The sequence below is a fragment of the Myotis lucifugus genome, unplaced genomic scaffold (genome assembly GCF_000147115.1).
Source record: "Myotis lucifugus unplaced genomic scaffold, Myoluc2.0 scaffold_163, whole genome shotgun sequence".
NCBI classification, from domain to species: domain Eukaryota; kingdom Metazoa; phylum Chordata; class Mammalia; order Chiroptera; family Vespertilionidae; genus Myotis; species Myotis lucifugus.
The window spans coordinates 2875134-2893879 of record NW_005871211.1 but is presented as its reverse complement, the minus strand read 5'-3'; the positions used below and the strand labels follow the sequence as shown (position 1 = coordinate 2893879).

General features: G+C 38.3%; 1 long non-coding RNA gene across 1 annotated transcript in view; it reads left to right on the top strand.

The window, feature by feature from the left end:
• The first annotated feature begins 10267 nt into the window (after positions 1–10267).
• Positions 10268–18746, top strand: part of LOC111827432 — a 42207-nt gene continuing 33728 nt past the window's right edge. The window contains exon 1 of the long non-coding RNA XR_002831010.1: positions 10268–10388. This is a non-coding gene — a long non-coding RNA (uncharacterized LOC111827432). The remainder of the gene's footprint in view (positions 10389–18746) is intronic.

Here is an 18746-nt window from a genome sequence, read left to right as displayed (position 1 = left end):
CTGTGGTCCTTTGTTACGGCAGCCCTAGCAAACTAATACACTGGGTCAGTTTGTTTCAGATTCTACCCCCTTTGTCGGTTGCTGTAGCTTTGGCCCTGACTCTGAAGGCTCACACACTGGAACTGGGATTAAGCATTCGAGATGCCTGAAAACATTCTGTTCTGCATTGGAGTGAGTTCCAGAAGGCAGTGTAGTGCCCTGCTGGCCCTGCAGGAGGAGCTGGCTTCAGAAAAGAAAGAACCTGAGATTCACAAATGAGAAACTTCCCGCAGTAGCTCCAGGCCCTGCAGGAAAGAGCTAACAGAGATGTAACATTCTGGATTATTTTTATTCTGTTCTCTGCAGGTGAGGAAAACTTTCTCTTGCTCCAAGTTAAAAAAACACGCTCTAATACCGCAGGAACTAAAATGAGTTCTCAACTTTCTGTTCTCAATCCTCAACTATGGGCTGGGCCCAAGGTTGGTGGCTTTCCCAGCTGCCAGTCAGATCATCCATCCCTGAAAATTCGCCTATCACCTGGAAAGCAAGCAGTTGATAAACACCAAATTGATCCCAGGATCAAGAGGAGAAAATTACCCCTAACGCCTTTAAAATACATCATCAGTCCTTACAGTCTTTTTAAAAAAATTGATTTGAGAGAGTGAGAGAGAGAGAGAAACATCGGTTTGTTGTTCCACTCATCTGTGCATTCATTGGTTGACTCCAGCATATGCCCTGACCAGTGATTGAACCCCAAACCCGGGTGCATTGAGAATATGCTCCAACTAACTTAGCTACTCAGCCAGGGCAGTTCTTAGAGTCTAAAGTCATGTCCAGAGCAAGGTTGGGCTGTGCTACGTGTCTCTCTATCATGTAATATTTGTGTTCAACTTGCCCTCTGTCTATCTTCAGTGATGAATACCCTGTCCCTGAGTCTTGTTGGCAGTCATTTTGGATTTTTAATGTACTTTAAAAAAGTTAAATAAATCATGGGTTGTCCAAAAGAGGGACACTGGGTGGGGATAAACCAGACTGTGGTCTCCCTGACGTAATTGGTACCCCTACCAATTGGGACCTAGTTTTTAATGTTTTGGGGTTGATGCATTTTTCACTTGGAACATCATATTTAAAGAATTATGTTGTTTGTAGCATGTGGTAGACATAGAGGAACAAGCCAGTTGTTTTGAAGCTAAATGTGCTAAATCACACACAGAATGTAAGCTTTCCATAATTCATCAATGCTTTCTAGCTTCTGGAGACAAAAATGACTAAAAAAAAATTCACGTGGATAAAGAAGGAGCTAGACCATGGAGCAAGCTTCTTGTTCATCTCCGGTGGGGCACCGTAGTCATACATCATTTCCCTTAGAGATTGGTACGCGGGGCAGTTGTTAATCTGAGTGAGGCAGAGGGTGGGAGAGAGGCAGAGGGAGAGACTTCATGGAAGGCAGGACTCAACAAAAGAAAATTCCAAATGATTTCACATTTGTTTTAAAGAGTGAAAGAGAACCAGAGAGATGTTTACAGCATAATAGTAATGAGAACAGCAACAATGTGAGCTTATGCTTTTATCTTGAGAGATTTTGCAAGTGGGACTACTCCAGTGATGGCGAACCTTTTGAGCTTGGCGTGTCAGCATTTTGAAAAACCCTAACTTAACTCTGGTGCCGTGTCACATATAGAAATATTTTGATATTTGCAACCATAGTAAAACAAAGATTTATATTTTTGATATTTATTTTATATTTTTAAATGCCATTTAACAAAGAAAAATCAACCAAAAAAATGAGTTTGCGTGTCACCTCTGACACGCGTGTCATAGGTTCGCCATCACTGGACTACTCTAATGTTTGTGCCTGCTGCTTGAAAAACACTGTGCACTTTAGAAAATGGGTAGGACTGCTCATATGATCGATGGACCTAGAGTTGTTAGGGTTCACTGTGGAAGGAAGAAGTCAACCGACTTGAACAATTTTTGGCTTTCCAATGAAATGATACAAAAGACCATATGTTGGCCTAAAGACTTTGCAAATTAAATGATAAATATTGGTACTATGGTAGAATTTATGGTGGCATTAAAAACAACATTCCCTCAGAGTGGAAATGATTCAGAGGATTATGTTTACAGTTGTGGAAGCAACCGTCAAATTAAAGAAGCCAAGTGTCCTAGTGACTAAAGGCTATAACTGAGATTTATGGAATGACGAGGACCCTGGCATTGTTCTGCCAAACTTGGTCTTTTGGGAACTAGCATTAAGCACTCTGAGTTTTCTGAAGACACTGTACGCAGTAGGTAATCTACCTCGCAACCCACTGCCAGCCATCTGGCTTGTATTCATCATCATGGCCTTCTAGGCTGGGAAATAACTTCATCTAATCCCATAAATTGTTGATTTCATACAGAATGAATATAGATTAGTCTTTGTTTACCTCCAGCCTGGATATCTGTAGGGGACTCTTCCTTTTGCAAGTAATTAAGGAAGAGCTTGGCTGCATAGGGAGGAAGGTTGGTAGTGTTAATCTGACACCTTCTTCTCATAATAATTAGGGTTCATTATTTGCCTTGAGTTTTCACAAAAGATCTATTTGGGCCTTTACACTCCCTTCCTCCAGCTTTCTACTTCCCTCCCTCCACGGTGTGTTCTCATTTCTCTCCAAGATGTGATTAATGGTTCTCACATTTGTTGGGCCTTTCAAAGGGCAAAGATGAAACACATGAGAAATAATGGATTCACTGACAAGACCCAGAGCTGGCTGCAGTCTCTGAAGCCTCCATGAAGGCACCACCTTGCTCAGTAGAATACATCTCTCTCCTCCATAGAGAGGTGCTTCCACTAGCCCCAAAGCCCAGCATGCATCTCAGACCCAAACTACAACTTGTCATGGCAAGTTCTAGCAGTGCAGATCTTTCATGACACGTCCAGGACTCACTAGCTTAGCAGAAAGTTCACTGCCATCCAATGCCAACCACCAGGAGTCTTGAGACGTGCGAGGCTGTCTATATCTGAGAAGTTATCACGAATAGTTTTATTGAACAGAGAGAAATCATATTTTAAGATGTTGAGACAGTAGACAGCAGCAAGAAAGGAAAATACACTTTGGAGGTTTCAAAGATGTTAAAATGCTTGGTTGGGCAGAAGAATAAATGCTGCTTTAGGTTTTTATTTCATTTTAACAAAATAAACTAGGAATTCTTCTTAGTCATGTGGGACAGAGTCATTTGCATTAGACCCTTTGCACATTTAGATGGCAGGCACCCTTTCTCAAGACTATAAATTCTGTATTCAGCTTAAGAAAGTGTATTTTTGATTGAGGTTAACACAATATTTAAGTTAATGGAAAACATGCGTCCATTGCAGAGTATTTCCACCAGAATTGCTGGATTCTGTACAACAATCTGTTTCTATTTTGAAAAAAAAATGGCGCTATTGTATGACCTAAATATTCTTTTATTTCACTCGTCTACATTCATCTGCTTTCTTCTTCAGGTATATTAAAATAAATGACATAGTATAAATTCAGATAAAAATGTTTTTAGTGGTATAAATCCTTAATGTTTCAAAAAAAATTAAAATGCTATTTTGCATTATTGTTGAGCAAGAATTATTTTGCCTAAAAAATGTCATTTCACTGTAGGGAGCTTGAGTTTCCACTACTGCTACCCAAATGATATTGGAATTGGGAAGTGAGGAAAGTGTCTTAGAAAGTGACTTTTAAACTTTGTGTAAATTAGCCTTTCTGAATAACAAACCACCCCAATGATTATTGGCTCAAAACAGCAATACTTTTTTTCTTGCATAAATACAATTTTCAGGTGGAGGTTGGTTGATCTAGCAGGTGTTGGCTAGGCAGCTCTGTTTCAAGTTGGGTCCAGCTGAATTCTTTCTTACACTTAGATCTGTCAATGAGTGTTAATTCTAGGGCCGCATATGAGAGGCAGCAGCTACTGGGGGACACTCTTCTCAAGGTGAATTTCAGGGGGGCAAGAGAGAACTGGAAACTTCCACCCTATCACTTCCACTCATGTATTGTGGGCCAAAGTCAGTCATATGGCTAAGTGGAACATTAATGAGGTAGGAAATTTTAGGAGGAGGTCCTGCAAAGTCAAGTTCAGGGGTATGGAAACCTGGAGAGAAAAAGAACTGGGAGCCAATAGTCCATCCGTCAGAAACCCCAATTTCTTCTTTTTTTTTCCCCTGCAGGCAGGAATGTTGTCATTGTGTTATCTTCCCTTCTCCACTGGGGTAGCAAGACAAAGAGGGAGGCAATTGCTCTCAGCAGTGACTCGCTCTGATCTCTAGGCACGGCATCTCCCAGGGATTCTCAAACCTTGGTGTCTGATGAAATTATTGGTGAGGTTGGTGACAATACACCTTGGGCCCTATTCTCAAATTTGTTCATCAGAATCACTGTGGGAGAGCCAAGTCATTTATATTTTTAACAGGTCATCAGATGATTTTGATGTACTTGGACATTTGAGACTCACGTTATTAGAAAGAGATGAATTGAAGTGCTCAGCCTAGGTCTTGAACTTGATGGGACTCTGGCAGTTTGGCACGTGTGATAGATTGCATTATTGTTCAGCAAATACCACCTTCACCCCCACTGCTCCTGCACAGGAGGTGTTTACTTCTTTGTTCCAAAATTGTTGGCTCTGTTTATGATATTGAATTTGGCCAATGGAAGGTAAGCAGATATGACATATTTTCTGTTCGGGTAATATTTTAGCTTTGTTTATGTCATTAGGCTTTCTCTCTTGTGTCTCTGCCCTCTGCCATGAGAAGAACTCATCCTAGGTAGCTACAGGTGTATCAGCCTGTGAGGGATGTTGTAGGTCCCAGAATGACGGACAAGAACCTGGAGCATCGTCAGGGTAGTTGCCTCACAGACTCAGACATGAAAACAATTTTAGTTAATAAGCCAATAAGAGTTTGGACTATTTCTTATACAGCATGATTGCAGCAAAAGCTGACAGATACAGTCAATAACTAAACAAGGCAAATAAGGCAAATGCAAACTGGGACAAAAATGGGGCCCTGAATTCCTTTTCACTTACTACTTTCAGACTTCTAGATGCATTTTAATTGACTTATTTAAGCCTATCTTTAGTTTTTGTTTTATTTTGACTTAACCTCTAGGAAAATGCTGGAGAAGGGGAAAATCAGCTTATAAAGAGATGTAGCCAGGACCTGCAACACTCTCAGGATTGATCTTGACTCTGAATTTCCTCACTTCAGGGCCTGTTTTTCCCCAGATAGAAAAGTTTTTGCTTTTTTGGTGCTTGGTTGATCAGCAGTAATAACAAGTAGTAATACACATTAGGGTATTACGAATGTCATCCTGAATACTTTCCTTGTATTAATTCATTTAATTCTTCCAACAACTCTCTGAGGTAGAGACTATTTTGATCCTCATTTCCTGGCTGAAGAGTTGGGTTCACACAAGCCACACAACTGGGAAGTCATTAGCACTGGGAAGTCAGACTGCAGTAGTTGCTCTCTTTACCACTCTGTTGTTGCCTCCTAGAACAATTTTCACCACATTCAGCCCTCATTACTTAAAACAACATAAATACTCCTAGAAAAGCAAGTTGTCTAGTTTCCACCTAGACCAGAAAGATTCCAGATCTCTGTGGTAAGATGTGCGTACAACCATCCTTGAGAGTGAATGACAATCTGTTGCAATACTTGTTGCTTTATTCCTTTTCTTTCTCCATCCCCATCATTTTGGTCTAGAATACTTCTTTTCCCACTTTTTGATTCCTTCATCAGAGAAACAAAAATTAGGGCTTTTCATTTCATTTTGACCCAGAAACCTGAAGGCAGATGATAAAATTTCTAGCAAAGGACTTCATTAGAATAAAAACCCAACAAAACAACACATCTTTCCATATTCCATGAGTTTATGGCAATGAGATGCATCTCGCACAGGGTAGAGTCGCAATTTAAAGATTGTCTAAAATACTAGCATCTATGTAGTCAGGACTTACTCCAAGGCATTTTACACACATTAGCTTTACTTCTGGTAACAAACCTGCAGAGAAATTATGATTATCTTCTTTAATGGGCAGGGAGATTGAATCTTAACAAACTCATACAGATTTGTGAATAATGGAGCCTGATTTTCATGATTCCAAATTCTGTTGTCCTTCACACCTCATCACTTCTCTTACTTTGAAGAAAGGGTTGTTAAAAATCCTCAAATTACTGCATAAAATGAGTTTTTTCTATATTTATTCACCTAATATAAAAATCTCAGAAGTGGATTTAGCTCTCAATCTTTTTCCTGTAGAGTAAGCTCATTTCACTGGATAAGAACTAATACAGATAGTCTCTTCTGAGTGCACATTAATGTGAGATGATTGGTTAGACTGAATTGATAGCAAGAGAGATCTTATTCCTAAAAAGAAGCACCTAAATTTTTTACTGTCCTTTCTTTTTTTCTCCAGCCCAGGAAAAAAATTCTAAACCTCTGATATAATCTTCCCTCTGCTGCTTTTAATGAATAAGTGGAGGACAAATTCTCAACTGTTTCCTCGTCAACCTTACCATGTCTATTCAACATGGTGTAAAACAGCATTTAATCTCTAAAATTTCCCCTAAATCTAATGAACTATCACACTAATTCACTATAAGAAGACAATATCCATAGAAGAAGATTCTTTTTCATTTGCATGTCAGTTTCTCCAAAGACACATGTTAGCAACAATAAAATTGTTTAAATAAACAACTGCTTTAAAGAATCTTGAGATTATACTCTGAAGGGAATATAACAGTTAAACACAGAAAGTACATTCTAAATTTTTCTCACCAAAATCACAGATTTTCCTAAATAGTTAAAAAAAGGATAAATGGGAGGCAGAATAAGAAGGTATTGATTCTCAATCTATTTCCTTTCAAAGCCCTGACAAATGGGAACAAACTCAAAGGTCCAGGGACATTGGAGAACAACATGGATATACTAGATAGGATTCTCCAGAGAATCAGGACTACTAAGATGTGCTACATAGAGAAAGAGATTTTTATTTATTTATTAGGAATTGTATCATGTGACCATGGAGGCTGGCAAGTTCAAAAATTGCCAGCAGGCAAGCAACCGAGGAGAGCTGATTTTCCATTTTGAGCCCAATAGCAGTGAGTAGTAGAATCAGGAAGACCTGATGTTGCAGATGAAGGCCCAAGGTAGTCTGTTGGAGAAATTCCTTCTGGGGTTAGAGAACGTAGGTAGCACTGGCTCTTGAAGTTCTGACTAGAAAGTGACACATGTTGCTTCTGCTCATATTTAATCGACCAAAACAAGTCACGTGCTCAGGCCTAACTTCACTGAACAGGGAAGCACATTTTTACCTTGAATCTGGAAGGAAGAAAAGTGGGTTATTGGTTATTAGCTTTAATGCCTACCATGTCATTAAATAATATTAGATAAAGATTCTAATGCAAGATGCACAATCTGCATAATCAATTTAGACTTGTAATTTTAAGGTTGAATATTAATATTTATGAATAATTTGGAAAATGTAAGAGAACTTGATGTCAATTATATTTATGTTTAATTTATTATATATAAAAGAATGACTTACACACTTGGAAATTTTTTTAATCATACAATTAAATACCCAAATATCTAAATGATTATGTTTTAAGATGTTTATAAATTAACCTAAGTCTCTTTAAAAATGACCATTAATAATTTTTGGAGTAATAAATAAAGTAATAAGCTTTGTATTTTGAATTTAAAATTTTAAGAAGGAATTAGGATAATGAATTTATTACTCTAATAAAGAAACATTAATTTTAAAAACGAAAGTAAACTTTTGAACAGAAGCTATCATTCTTGTCTATCAAAATCTTGCATTTGCTACTAGTAACTGGTGTTATCATCTAAAGTCCTACTTTATTTTCCTTTCTGAGCATTTCATCCTGTGAAATGGTTGTCATCTGAGACTTAAGCATGGACATATGACAAATGGTAGAGCATAATAGAGAGAGACCTGAAGATGCAGTCTGCTAGATTTCTAGCCGAGTGAATATCTTTCTCTTCGGCTTCTATAAATGAAATGAAAAAAGACAAGATTTTAGGAGAAAATGAATCATACTTTCAAAACTCCTTACTATCCCTCTTTTACAAGTATAAACTTCAGTACAGATAAAGATGATGGTAGTTTGTCAATGTAAAGTACTTATTTGAATAGGATGAAGGTAGAGAAGGAAGAGAAATATTGTATTTGATGAAACCCTCTGCTTACTGGTACAGCTCCTATAAAGTGTGGGCCTATGTAGTGATTCAATTCTGATGAGCAAGAGCAAATAAGATACTCAAAAACTCATGACACAATTTATACAACATGTGCCATGTATTTATTTATGGCCTCATCTGTAACTACAAGAGAAATTAAAATGGCTTAACACAGATCACAAATCTTATGCATACAAGTCAAAGTGTCTGTTCCATGTGGCCTGGGAATATGTGTAAAGCTTCCATATGGAAAAAAGCTTTTCTGATACTCAAACAAATAAAGGATCAAGCATCAAAGAACCTATTGAAAACTTTGACAAAAATTGACAAATATCCCAAAACTTTGAATTCAAGTTTTAATGTCTGAACATTATATTTTACAATATACTTTATCATTTTTATAATAGAGCTATAGAGAAGTTTCTGCCAAAGACCATAGGATTTAATATATGATTATGCAATATGTTCAATGCATATATGTATATTTATATATGTGCATATATATTAGTTGGTATTTATATGTATGCATATATATTAGTATTTATTCCAATTTGCCTCCAGCTTACATATCCTACTAGATGCTCCAATGATTGATTATTGCTCTCACAGCGAAACTAAAGAGGTGCCAACTCTTTTGAAGCAAATTCCAAAACTTCAGAATAATGATTATATATTTGATTTATATAGTTTATTTCTTCCAAAGTTTTCTTTTTAAATTAATTCCACATTTAAGCAAATGATCATGCTAATGGCTGACAGTGCTAGGGTAGGTTGACTTTGTCCAAACGTTATCACCAACAATAGCTAAAAACAAAACAAAAATAAAGAAAGAAAAGGAAACTACAAGAGGAAGAGCAAAAAGAAGCCTCACACAAGAGACCAAGATTGCATTACAGTTCGGGTTATCACGTAACTTTGAACTCGGCTCTTCTTGCCCATGGGTCATGTGATGTGATACTTGAGGTCTCTATATCGCCACAGATCCCCTTTCATCTGCATGCTGCTCTGCTGAAGTCCCAAACCCTGGCCCACAGGCTAGATTTGGCCCATCCCAGTGTTTCATTTGGCTTGTACAATGTTTAAAAAACTGTTGAGCCAACATGTTGAAATTGGAAGCTTTCACATAAAACTCCAGATTTCTGGCATCTCTCAGAAAAATGAGATCTGGGAACACTGGGCTCGCATTACCACAGTGCAGTGGGTGGCTGGCTGGGCCGCTGCTGCCCCCTTCAGGCAGCGATGTGTTTGTTGTCTGTGGGCCTCACCAATTTCTATGGCTCCACAGCACGGAGGGTGTCAATTCCCACTTGCGGTTTCTCTTTTAGTGGAAAATATTTCTCCCTACCAGTGTCTTTATCAAAAGTGGGTAAAAAGGTGGCAAGGTTATATCTTTAAAGTTAATTGTCCTTTGTCAATTCTCTTCTCCTTTTCTATCATACATGGAGAGCCAATATCTCTTCCCTATCTCCTACGGCAGTGGTTCTCAACCTTCCTAATGCCGCGACCCTTTAATACAGTTCCTCATGTTGTGGTGACCCCCAACCATAAAATTATTTTTGTTGCTACTTCATAACTGTAATTTTGCTACTGTTATGAATCGTAATGTAAATATCTGATATGCAGGATGTATTTTCATTGTTACAAATTGAACATAATTAAAGCATAGTGATTGATCACAAAAACAATATATAATTATATATGTGTTTTCCGATGGTCTTAGGCGACCCCTGTGAAAGGGTGGTTCGACCCCCAAAGGGGTCGCGACCCACAGGTTGAGAACCGCTGTCCTACGGGAATTGAAACAAAGATGTAAGATATGGTTGAATCGTATAATGGAATGGAAGGTTCTCAGAGGCATGTCTACTGGTTTGCTTTCCCTCCCAGAGACCAGATAAGGTTGGGCTTGGGGAAAACAAGGGAGAAGGGGAGAATGGAGACACAAATACGGGATTGTGTCAGTTTAGGCTCTCAGCCTTCTGTCGTCAGCTTGGTGATGCTGGGGCCTGGATTCTGCTTGCTCCCTTAGGCTCAGCCAGAAGAGAGTGCAAGAGGGAGACTGCAGGGATGAGGAGGCTGAAGGACTTGATCCTTTCTTGTTGGTTCCTGCTGGCTTCCTGTTTGCTTGAAGCTACTGTAAATATCACCCTAGCAACACTCCTTCTCCTGGGCAGCAAGGTAAGGTTTGCAGTGTTTCCTACAGGTACCACTATACAGCTTCCTTGTGTGGCCCCTCCCCCCACCCGCATTCTTTCTTCAGAGGCCTAAGACCCAGCTTATGGGACCCTCCTCTAAGCAAAGTTCAAGTATTCTGGAGTTTTTCCGTTTCCTTAAACTCTAGGGAAGGAAGCGGCTTCCTGTGGTTTTACTTCTGTCATGCCTTAGAGTTTTCTTTTTTTTCTCTAATTAACGCATTTATACTTTAATTAACAATTATTTATGTTATGTGCTCTCTATGTAAATAACTCTCTCCTGACTCAATCTTGACTAACAGAGATAGAGTTGTGCTGCCCAATATGGTAGCCATTAGTCACTTTGATTATTTAGATGCATATTTAATCAATTTAAAAGCAATAACATTTAAAACTCACTTTCTGGATTCCATTAGCCACATTTTAAGTGCTCAATAGTTACATGAGGCTACTGTTTACTGTATTGGAGAGTGCAGGTATAGGACATTTCTGTCCTCAGAGAAAGTTCTGTTGAGCAGTGCTGGGCTAGAGAAATGAGGGGTCCTGCCCAGCCTGTGTGGCTCAGTGGTTGAGCATCGACCTATGAACCAGGAGGTTAGGGGTTGATTCCTGGTCAGGGCACACGCCTGGGTTTCGGGCTCCATCCCCAGTAAGGGGGTGTGTGGGAGGTGGCCTGATCAATGATTCTTTCTCATCATTGATGTTTCTCTCCCTCCTTTTCTCTCTCTGAAATCAATAAATATATGTATATTTAAAAAAAAAGAGAGAAATAAGGGGTCCTCAAAGTAGGGAGAGAACATGAGTGGAAGATCTTCACTAGAATCAGGAAATGAGGTAGAGGAGGCCCAGGATGTGCTCTTCTCAAGAAAGATCAAAATATATAGAGTGATTTTCTGATCATAGTGCAGTTAATCTAATAATCAATAAAAAACAGAAAACCATCATATATTTGAAAATAAATGCTATGATAATGAAACATTGCATATTTAAATTCTACTAAATTCTGTTAAACATTTAAAAAAAGCCTTACAGGCAATGATTTACAAATTTTCCCAAAAATGGTAATGGGGAAAAATTCCCCATCTCATTTCATGGAGGTTCTCTAAACCTTGATTCCAAATCAGACAAAAGAAGAAAAATTACAAGATAATTTCACATATTAACAAGTGTTCAAAAAATCTTACTAGTAAATCATATAATTCCAACAAAATCTAACAATATATTACGCCATGACTAAATTTTTTATATTCTAGGAATGCAAAGTTTGTTTAAATTTTGAAAATAAACCAATGTGATTCACCACATTACAATATCAAAAGACAACATTATAAATATTTGTGAAATAATTTGAGAAAATTTATGATGAAAAGATTCTTAGATAGAAGGAAAGAGGAAAGTTTCTCAAATAAAGGATATTTACTAAAACTTCTACAGCTAAATTTCTCAGCTAAATTTGGCAGAAAATCCTGCACTCCAATAATCCCTTTGTGTTTAGGACCAAGGAAAAGATGCCCTAGTGGAACTTCTAGTCATTCAAGAAGGCAATAAAAATAAGAGCTATAAAGATTAGACAAGAAGAAATGAAGTTGTAATTATTCAGAGGTGATATTAAGTTTTAGGTAAAAAATTCAAGAACCTAAAGATAAATTACAAGAATTAATTTGCAAATTTAGCAAAATCGTTGTGTTTTAACTCAATAAATTTTATTTTATATAACAGGTAAAACCAAATGAAAGATGAAGAGATAAAAACACCATTTACAATAATATAAAAATATTAAATGCCTATAAAAATAAATCTATCAAGTAAATCTATCAAAAGATGGGAAAACCTCTATACAGAAAATTATAGCACATTATTGAGCAAAATTTTAAAAATATCGAAATAAGTCAGAAGGTATACTATATTTAATATTTCAAATCTTCTCAAATTGATTTAGATTCAATGCATCCATCACAATAAAAAATTCAGCACCTTTTGTAATATGCTTACATTGCATTTATGTGGATGTGACCTGAGAGGCTAATTCTAAAACTTATGTGAAAATGAAAAAGACCAAAGATAACCAAAATAATACTAAAATTAATAACAAGGTGAAAGGACTTATCTTACCAGATTATCAAGCTTGAGTAATTCAGTGGATTGTGAAAAATGTTGTCCTCTGAGCTGAACTTGAGATATTCCATTACCTATTTCTGTCTTGTTAGAAAAATCCAAAAAATCTACAAGTCCAATCTATTTAATATTCACTATGTCACAATGTTGAATCCAGGGGATTATGAATATGGCAGAAAATCCTGCACTCCAGTAATCCTCTTTGGTTTCTACATTTACTCATGAATAGAGAACATGACAATGAACTTCTCAACTTCTTCTGGCATTTTGAAATGTCTTAGACAATGATAGAGGTGCTGAAAAACCAGACATGAGCAAATGCTGCCAAAATAGACATTAAAATCCAGAAATGAAAAAAAAAAAGAGAGAGAGAGATTTTGAACACTAGGTTGATGAACTTGATGATCAATTTGGGAAAAATATTCCAAAAGAGTAATGAAAATCATCTCTTGTATCCTTTGGAAAAGCAGAAGTACTTGTTATGAGGAATTATGTTGTCACTTAGAACATGGCTTTTCAAATTTCCCAAATTCCTTTGTTTAATAAAGCTTCTAGGTTGAATGATGAAGAAAATTGTACAGGTATACATTGTGGGACAAAAGTGAGTTTACAGTTGTTTGTATGAAAAAGAATACAATAATTAATAATAATCTATGTATATAAAAGCCAAGCAATTGGAATGATTGGAATGACTGGAACAACCAGTCACGATGATGCGCACTACAGCCTGCCAACCATCCCAATTGGGGGTGGGGCAGGTCGGCTAACCTCTCGTAGCCCCTCCCCCTAGCTGGCTGGACTCCACCCATCTACAAATTTGTGCACCAGGCCTCTAGCATAAGAATAAACTCTGTTTCACATACTCACAACTATAAACCTACTTTGGCCCCATCTTGTATAAGCCTTGTATAGGGATAATATATTGGTGGACAAAAAAAAGAGACATGTAGTCAGGTTGATAATATATTTGTGAATCACTGAATGCTAGGTCACACCTGTAGAAAGTAATCAATATCTTTGGCTGTCAGCAGGTGGCTGGTTATGTGCAGCAGGTTTTGAGGCTATGTCCACACATTGTTGATGTGCTTTGGAAACAGAGTTAACATGGACTTTGGAGGTTTAGCTAATATGTTGGATAACAGAATTGAGATCTGGAATCAGGTTGAAATCAAGGACCAGGCTTAATAAGATAAAATGTAATAGGGATTAATGTAAAGTGATATAATGAGTTAAAAGATCAACTGAAGAAATATAGAAAGAACAAAATGTGCCTTAACATTAATTTCTATGAAAAGGGCTTGGGATTTTTGTCAATCATGAGCTCATGACAAGTTAATGCTGTCATATGTACACTGGAAACATAATTTGAGTTTAGACTTCATAAATAGACAGATAGGCCACAGTGACAAGGAGGCGACAAGTATCTATACTAATATAAGCCTAGGTGGCCCTCATGCGCGATGTCATCACAAGATGGCCGCATGCATAGCGGAGGCGGGTCCTGGTGGCCGCTTCATGCAGTGAGGCCTGGGGGTCCCACAGCTTCGCGTGGCACAGAGGAGGCGGGTCCCAGCAGAGGAAGCGGATCATGGCAGGGGAGGGCAGTTGTGGGTGATCAGGCCAGCAGGGGAGGGCAGTTGGGGGCAATCAGGCCAACAGGGGAGCAGTTAGGGGGTGATCAGGCTGGCAAGCAGAAGCAGTTAGGGGCAATTAGGCAGACAGGCAGGAATTGGGCTTAAGCTGGCAGTCGGACATCCCTCAAGGGGTTCCAGATTGGAGAGGGTGCAGGCTGGGCTGAGGGGCACCCCTGTGCACGAATTTTGTACACCGGGCCTCTAGTAGAGTAATAATAGCCTATTAGCCAGATTTTACCTCATTCATCACACTTCATTTGGATGCCACACTTGGAAGGTGATACTGATAAAATGAAAAAAACTTCAAGAAAAATCACACAGAATAAAGAAAGAATTTGATACCTAAATAATATTAAGAACAATTACACACATTTAACTTAGAGGAAAGAAAACACGGTGTCATTTTGAGAGTTCTTATCAAAGAGAAAAATATTTTTTTCCCAGTTTTCCAGGAGACAAAATTAAGAATGGGAGGTAGATGTATATCTCTTCTACAGATGGAAAAGTTTTCAACCATTAGAAATGTCCAAAAATTAAAGGGTTAATGTAGAGGAGACTCAGGTTTCAAAGTGTTTTAAGTTTTGAGTGCTATGTCTCTAATGTTATTTTTCTCGTAAGTCCTGTTATTTTAGTGTTAGAGCCAAATACTGTACTGGGATTCATTGAAATCTGTCTATATAACCTCTATTGGCATACATACTTGAGTTTTGAAAACATAAAAGAATTTAAAAAATATATATTTATTGATTTTTGAGAAGAAGGGAGAGGGAGAGATAGAAACATCAATGATGAGAGAGAATCATTGATCAGCTTCCTACTGCACTCTCCCTACTGGGGATCGAGCCCGCAACCCAGGCATGTGCCCTTGACTGGAATTGAACTCGGGCCCCTTCAGTCTGCAGGCCAATGCAGTGTCCACTGAGCCAAACCAGCCAGGGCTCATAACATAATTTTAAGCATTCTACAATTTCTAGGATTTTTGCATGCCTAGTACACATAGCAAGAGATGGCTTGTTTTAACTCAAAGGACTTCCATCCATGTCCACATTTGTTAAAAAGGTGTGGTATTTTAAGAGTTAATGTAGCTCCTTTTATTTTTTGTTTGCCTTTTCCCTCTCTCAATTTGCCGATTACACAGTCAACAGCCCTTCAGTAGGCGCTATTTCAATCCAAGTCTATCCAGGAAGCTTGGCCTAAGATAATGTCATTACGGTTAAGAAAGATCATTGTTGTGCTAAGTAATTTTTGATGGTTGGCAGCCTCAAAGGTAGGGATATCTGGCTGCCTTTCAGATATTGTATTATAAGTATGGATGAGTTGCAGTAAAAACATTGAAAAATCTTCAGTATGCTTTGTCCAAATAAAAGAACAACTATCCAAGTTATGAAGAGATACATCTCAAATATTCTGACTTCCACAGTTCTTTTTTTTGTCTTTTCTTTCCAGTTATAATTTTTCATGGTGTTGTAGCTTGCCAGTGTCAACACATTTGAGTTTGCTGGTAGGATAATTGAATTGAGATTTTTTTCACTTCTGACATGAAGTCAGAGTATTATGTTACAAACCTATGCATTAGATGTTTGTAGTCAGGAAAACTGATTCCCTCCTGAAGTCGCTCCTGGCATAATTTAGCTAAAACAGAGCATCTGCCTTTTTGGGTAAACAGTTAATCGCAGGAGCTGATCTTGCAACTTGCATATAACTTAGATATTCCGCCTTTCCTTTTCTTAGAGTTTGCTGTCAACTTAAAAAATACATATATATTTCTGCTGATTTCAGAGAGGAAGGGAGAGGGAGAGAGAGATAGAAACATCAATGATGAGAGAGTATCATTGATCAGCTGCCTCCTGCACACCCCCTACTGGGGATTGAGCCTGCAACCAGAGCATGTGCCCTTGACTGTAATTGAACCTGGGAGCTTCCAGTCCACAGTCCAATGCTCTCTCCACTAAACCAAACCAACTAGGGCAACTCCTGACTGCTTAACCACTCTTCTGTATCTTTATGTTTAGACTACCTGGGCAGGAACAAGAAATTGATCATTAAACAAATGTCAGCAAATGTTTCTTTTGGAAAGTTTATGCAATATGCAAACAAACATAGATACATTTGGGTATGAAAACAATTTAATACACTGTTGAACATCAGGACAGGTCATCAGGAGGAAATACTAGTTTACCAATGCCACTTGAAATGAATAGAGATTGCCCTGGCTCAGTGGTGAGAGCGTCGGCTTGTGCACGAAAGGGTCGTTTGGTTTGATTCAGGTCAAGGGCACGTATCTGGGTTGCAGGTTCGCTCCCCTCCCGTCTGCATCCCTTCTCCCCCCCACCCCCCACCCCCAGAGTTTGTGCGGGAGACAACCAGTCCATATGTCTCTTTCACATCAGTGTTTCTCTCCCACCCTTCCTTTCACTTTCTCTGAAAAGCAATGGAAAAAATATCCTCATGTGGGGATTAACAAACAACAACAACAACAAGAACAAAAGAACAGAGATAAAAACTAATACTCACTGAACACTTACTATGAGCTGGACATTTCACATTGTTAATCCTTATAATAGTCACAAAAGATAGGTTTTTTTATTTTTCAGTTGGAGAAGTTAAGGTTCAGAGTGGTATGTAATTGGAGGTCACACAATGGTAAAATATGAGAACTAGGGTTTGAACCTAGTTCTTTCCTACTCTGAAATCCTGTATCACATCGCCTCTGGACAATAGGCTTATCTTACTTTGTATTTTAAAGAATTAGCAGTGAGTTGGCCTTTTTGTCTGTCTCTAATTTTGTTGAATGGTTCGCATGCTTTTGGTTGAATGAAGGACAGTTGCTTTAGTTTGGATGGAAGCATGATGCCATCATCTTTATTTGGAAGCTAAAGATGGTTATAGTAATAGGACGGATGCTGAGTTAATGGGTTAGCAAGGGTATTGTATGGACTATGCTGGTTGTTTGCAACCTGGCACTATCACCAACTGCTCCTTCTAAGGCAGAGAACCACATTTCCCTAAGTCCCCTTTCCTATGTGATTTTGGGCTACAATTTGCCAATGAGAGGAACTTGAGTGAGATTGGGAAGGTAGGAGTGAAGTGGAAGCTTTTACCTCTCCACTTAGTGCTTGTGGCACGTTCCTGAACTCCCCAGGCCGTGATTTCTCTGTGTGGCAGAGGAAGTGGATTCCAGACCTCTCTGCAAGGTCCCACTTCTTGGTTGTGGCCTCTTTTCAAACTTCCCAGGGATAAATGCCTTATCCCCTCTCACATTGAGAGACACTTTAGCCACCATCTTCTAAAACCGATACGGCTGCATTCTCTCGTATTTGTGTATTCTTAATTTCTATATTCCACCAACGTTTCCCATAATGCTGATAGTGACTTTGTTTTCCTGACCAAACCCAAACTGATGCATAAAATGTGACTGTTTGTTCATTTAAATTGTAATCATGCATGAATTTTCCATTTTGGTTTAGGAGTGAGAGGGAAGATAGGAGAAATACAAATGAGAAATTGGAAGTTAAAGATGGTTATAGTAATAGGATGGATGCTGAGCTAATGAGTCAACAATGGTATTGTATGGACTGTGCTGGTTGTTTTCAAGAATCTAAAGTATCTAGCCCTGGCTGGTTTGGCTCAGTGGATAGAGCACCAGCCTTCGGACTGAAGGGTCCCAGGTTCGATTCCAGTCAAGGGCACATGCTTGGGTTGTGGGCCAATTCCCAGTGGGGGGCATGCAGGAGGCAGCCAATCGATGATTCTCTCTCATCATTGATGTTTCTATCTCTCTCTCTCCCTCTCCTTCCTCTCTGAAATCAATAAAAAAAATATAAAAAAGAATTAGATTAAAAAAATAATCTAAAGTTGAAAAATGATCTGTTACTTGCAATTATCTCTTATATACTATGGTAATACCACATACTTCATAGTATGGATATAGTATTCAATTTTATTTTGTTTAGGAAACCTTCATCGAGTGAACACTATGTGAAGCTTAAGATGGTTGTGCTGGGAAATACAAAGAGAAGAAATACTGATTGAAAGCATATGAGCCAGATGCTCAGATTCTCAATTTACAATGCAATTCCATCAAGTAGATATTATTTTCCTTACCTCACAGATGGGAAATTTAGGCCTAGAGAGAATAAGTAGCCTGGCAGAGGTCGCAATGTGATGTAAATGCTGGGGCTACCATTCTGATCTGTGTGATATCAAATCTCTAATGAGATGCTTCTGGTATGAGATGCTTCTTGTCTCCAAGAAAGTTTTAATTCAATTAAAATGAATTTGAAAAAGAAAACATATTCTCTACCCTTCCTGATAAATTCAAATGGATTATATTAAGGCAACTTACAATCAAAAAAATCGGTTCCTGCTTTTTTAGAGGCTTTTGTTTCATTAGCAATATTTTTTTATTTTTTGCTTAAAGTATTACAAAGGGTATTACATAAGTGTCCTTTTTTTCCCCCCCGCCCTTGACACACCCCTACCCTCCCTTACCCCCCAGTGTCTTATGTCCATTAGTTATGCTTATATGCATGCATACAAGTCCTTCGGTTGATCTCTTACTCCCCTCCCTCCTGCCCCCCAACTCTCTCTGGCCT